Source organism: Pterocles gutturalis, unplaced genomic scaffold (genome assembly GCF_000699245.1).
Source record: "Pterocles gutturalis isolate BGI_N339 unplaced genomic scaffold, ASM69924v1 scaffold3499, whole genome shotgun sequence".
In the NCBI taxonomy this organism is placed as follows: Eukaryota; Metazoa; Chordata; class Aves; order Pterocliformes; family Pteroclidae; genus Pterocles; species Pterocles gutturalis.
Window position 1 is genome coordinate 88,827 of NW_010135471.1, and position 5,088 is coordinate 93,914.

Genomic DNA, 5,088 nt, shown 5'->3' on the forward strand with positions numbered 1-5,088 from the left:
CTCATGAGTTAGTTACCCTCTTGATTTGTATGTACGTCTGTGGGCTCCTATTAGATCAGAAATTGTATTTGTTATGAAAAAAAAGCAGTATACAGACCAGACAAGTATTTGGTTTTGCACTAAGCAGGAAAATCGATAAATACTTAAAACAAATATAACTTAACCAATTGTTATGACTCTCCCCACTCTCCATCACAAAGTCTAAAAGACTTTTCTCAAAAATTCTGTGCACGCCAGGGTAATATTTTACGTATTTTAAAGATAAAGTAGCAAAAGATTAAGAAATTGGTTTTCAGAAATCCAAACATGTAACACAGAAGACAATTTAGGAACAGCCACATGCAAAAAAAAAAAAAAATATTCACTGTGCCCAGAAGAAGGGGAGGCAGTGAGAATTCTATTAAAACTACTTAAAAGTATCAACTAATGAGTTAATGCACATAAAAATTCACAAAATAAGACAAAAAATTCAAAATTTAATATGGCTAGAGAATTCTCTTCTGTATTTCCAAATCTTTCTACAGACCACAAGAAGAGTCCCAGTGGCCTGACAGAGCTCAAGACTGAAAGAAACTTCTAACCTTTGGCTTTTAACTGGGAATTCAAAATTATACAACTTTCCTGACAGATCTCTGGAGTACACACACGGCACAAAGATTTTTGCTGTTGCTTAATAGGATGCTATAAATGTACAGACCCTTTGTAACCATAGCAATAATACAGTTCTGTTTCAAAATGCCCAAATTTAGCTTAAAAATAGTAAAATATCTAATGAAATTGAATCAAATTGGGAAGGCTGTAGTAATTGGGAAAAGAAATGGAGTAATGAGACAGGCACTAAGTGATGAAGCAGCCACTATAGAAGAGGTACGTTGTGCATGTACAGTCAAAAAAAGGTCCCTTTCAACCACAAAGCCATGGCCATGGATGTCAGAAGCCAAGCCAGGCTCTCCGCTGAGTCTTCTGTCAGTCCACTAGATTTAGCGAACGTCACAGGTCAGTCTGAATCAGGCATGAGACGGCACTGACCATACTCTATTGACACATGCGATGACCCGGCAGAAAGCGTGTCCCTCTGCGGCCAGACTTGTGCTTTGCTGCACAGTTCGTTGGGTGGCTGAGGTACTCACGGGCAGACTGGAAAGAGGGCTGCAGATTTACAAGATTTTATATAAAAGAAGATAAGCTCTCTGCTGAGCTCCGTGACTTTCTAGACCTGGTTCAAGAATAGGTGTTTTTTTCAGATACTTGCTGCAGTACATGATCTAGATGAGGAATGAGTCCCCCCTGGTGGCTTAGACAGACAAGACACATGGGGAAACCTCTCTATCCTCTCTTGTTCCCTATTGCACTTTTATTGCACAAGATTATTCCAATGCTTTAATCAGTGTAACTAGGCTCCATTTTAAAAGGATCTGGCTGGCTAATGGGAAAACAGGAACGATAAGTGCTACTGGTATCAGGGCTAAAATATCACTTATGACCACGATCATAAAGTCTACAACATTGACCATTTTGTCTAGTCAAATGGTCCTTAAATCAAAATAACCTCAATAATTTTTAAATCTTTTCAGCAAATTCAGTTTTAGATGCTTGTGGCTTTTGATGCCCGCATCGATGCCATTCATAGAACTGACCTCTTGTGATGCTCACTAAAGCCCAAAACTAGTGCACTGTGGGGGTGAGGAGTCTCCTCTGCCCCTCTCGAGTCAGTATGAAGGGCACTGGAGAGGAAGGATATAAAGTTCTATACATTTTATTTTTACTAAATACTCTTTCTTTACTATAATATCTTCTTTTACACTCTGATCCAGAGGAAGGTGAAAAGGAAAGAAAGTGGAAAGAGCTACACAATAGTGTTACTTCACTAGAGCTTTGTGCCATTTTACTTCATTTATTTTGAAATCCTTTGCAACTACATTTAGTAGGGATCAGTTCCCATATCCAGTTAACAGTACATAAAATAGAGAATTCAGGACTTAATACCTATGAATACCTGAGATGCTGACAGTAAAAGTTTAACTCCAAGCCTCCACACCGATTTGTGGTTAAAGTCCTTAAACTAATTTACGATATTTTTATCTTCTTTCTCAATACCTCTAAAATGTGCTTAACTTACTTGTGATTGCTTTTCAAAATAATCACTTTTTATTCAGACTGTTGGCTGCAGATGAGTACTTTGGCCAGATAAGCACTTATAAGTCACTGAAGCCTCCCCCAGGAAAGATTTATCACATACATTATCATAATATCCCATCACAGAAAAATAAATAACAGTATAGCAGTACAGCAGAGGAAAGTACTCCATTTCAAAGTGTTAGTCAGAATTAAAAATTATGTCCTAATTCTTGGCATGCACGAAAACCTCACATTAATGGAAAACTCTTTTAAGATGTTACACGCATTTATTCAATAAAGAGGCAATAATAATTTAATTTTCCTTGCAGGACCTTTTGTGCCAGTTTTTGAAGTAGATCTTTTTGCAGCTGGAAGCAAACATGTTTATTACTTCTAATCCTGGGTTTACGGTTGCTGCTGAAGACACTCCAGTATAAAGGGGCTATTTATAAGGCATAAGGCATATATTCACAAAACAAAAACACACCTGGAAATCAACAGAAAAAGTAGACAACTGTAGCAATTCATGGGTAAATCTGTCTTCTCAAATCCTTTCATCCTAACTTCAACAATGTTTATATGGGAAGTAGAAAGTCAGTCCCAGGGATACTAGAAAGACGATGCAGTTCCTCTACACACAGCTGATGAAGTACTTCAGGGTGCCAGGCGAGTCCGATCCAAGAGCAGTGCATGAGTACATGTTCAGTGGTGAGCTGGTAGCACTTGAGTAAGAAAGCAAATAGTTGTGAAAAGAAAGCAAAAGCGATGTGCACTATTCTGAGTATACTTTTTAAAATGTTGTATGCAGTTTGGCTTAGTAGTTTGATTTGAATGTAACACATTAAACCATTGGAGGCTATTAAAGTGAAGCAAATACACACCAGGTAGTACCCTGTGGAAACAGATGTTGGAAATAACTCTCTGTCTGTTGCCAGTGGGCTTATGGTTTATGCTTTCCAAGCCAAGTTTAGGATTAAAGTTTACAGTTATACTCTAAAGCATACATTAAACCATTAAAGTTGTCAAGAAGAGAAAGCAGAGGGTGAAGGGAGAAGAAAGGGCTGTGTCCTACCTGAGGCTGACAGAAAGCACACCACAGCAACACTGTCCACCCTGGTATTCCAGAAATGGAGACAGCTAGACATGTTTTGCAGCCATTTGCTCTTGCTCTCTGTTCTTCCCTGCTTAAAATAGCTGCTCACTGAGGCCTGTATAGCTGTGGGATAATCTGATTATAGTGGATCCAACTCCTAGCTAGCACACTTGTCCCACTTCTCCGGGGGCAGCAGCAGGCTACGCTGCCTACGGGAGCATGAAGAAATCTGTGGTATGACCACAGAACTCCAGGGCAACCAAATTACAGCAGTTTACCAAGTTTCCACTTATTAAGTTATACTGAGCAATTTAATAATTCACATGTATGCTCTTATTTTTTACAGCACAAACAGAATTTCATGAAGTTTCCACCACCTAAATTAGGCTCTCACTGTGCAAAGATCTACACAGCTTTTCTTCATCTGCCAATGCGATGACATTGATTTGTAATAAAGTAAGCTCCAGGGAAACTGGTTAACTTTTGATTCTAGAGAGTGTGGTTAAGAGTGTGAAGTACCTCTGAGCTGTAAAGATTTCTCTTTAAAGAATCAAAAGGGGATAATCTTACCAGAATTTTTTACATTTGAAAGAAAAGGCTGAGAGTTGTGGGACAATTTAATTTACAAAAATAAAATAATGACAAGAATCATTGGACTTTTTAATTAAGAACAGATAGGGACTAATGAAAAATACTGTGGACAAAGCCAAAAACTTAAGCAACAGGGAGAGGGACACCGGCAAGAGAGCAACATGTAGTAAAAACTGGAAAAGAAAAATCTGCATGTATCCTGTCTGTTTTCCTAGGAAAAACAGCAGTCATCTATGACCTTCTGTGGAAGCTCTTAAGGCTGGAAAGGGATAGCAAGCAATGTCTAGGAAAGAGGCTCGAGCCATTTCATATGTTGATCCTCTTTACATCAGATCGAGTGAAACTGGTACCAAAGTAAAATGCAAGACTCAGTGGAGAGTGAGAAGTGACTGGCTGGTGCTGGATAGGTGGCAGGCACTGGCAGCCTTCACTGTAGGTGCAGTCTTGCAAATAACACGGCTTGTAGATCATGTATTTCAGAAGACTGGGCTTCTACATCAGTATTTCCTTCAGAATCTTCACTCAGGTGTATGAGCACATTCTCTAGGTGGTGTTGTTTTGTGTGGTGGGTTTGGTAGCAGAGGAGGGGCTACAGTGGTGGCTCCTGTGAGTAGCTGCTAAGAGTTCCCCCAGCCCTGGCTCCAAGGCTTTGGTAGCCAGGCAGGGGGGAGGACTACTACTGAGATGGCCCCTGTGAGAAACTGCCGCAAGTTCCCCCAGCTTCAGGCTGGACTCATCTCTGGCCAGGGCTAAGCCAGTCAGCGCCTCTATGAACAACATATTTAAGAGGGGGCACAGAACATGGAGGGGTTGGAGTGGCTCCAGGCAGGGCCCGGCCTGGCCCGACCGTCCAGATGCCTGCCCGGCTTCTTCTGTAACCCAGCCTGCCACAGCCCAGGCCTCTGCCATGGCTCACCCAAGAGCCAGGAGTCTCTCAAGAGCTGGTGAAAGAACCTGTGGTGGACAGAGAAGCTGCGTGTGAGAGAGACAACTACACAGACACAAAGGTCGGTGAAGAGAAGGGAGATGGAGCAGGTGCCCCAGAGCAGAGATTCCCCTGCAGCCTGTGGTGAAGAAGCATGGTGACGCATCCCTCATGCAGCCCATGAAAAGTAAGAGCTTGTTTGTAGCTCCTGGAGATGTGGCTGTGGAGGACCCCCCAGGTTGGAAGAAGTAGCCGTGCCCGAAGCAGGCTGTGAATTTTGTTGGAGAAACCCACGCCGGAGCCCAGCAGTCAGTGGAGGACTGTGACCCCATGTGGGAAGAACTCACGTTGGAATAGTTTG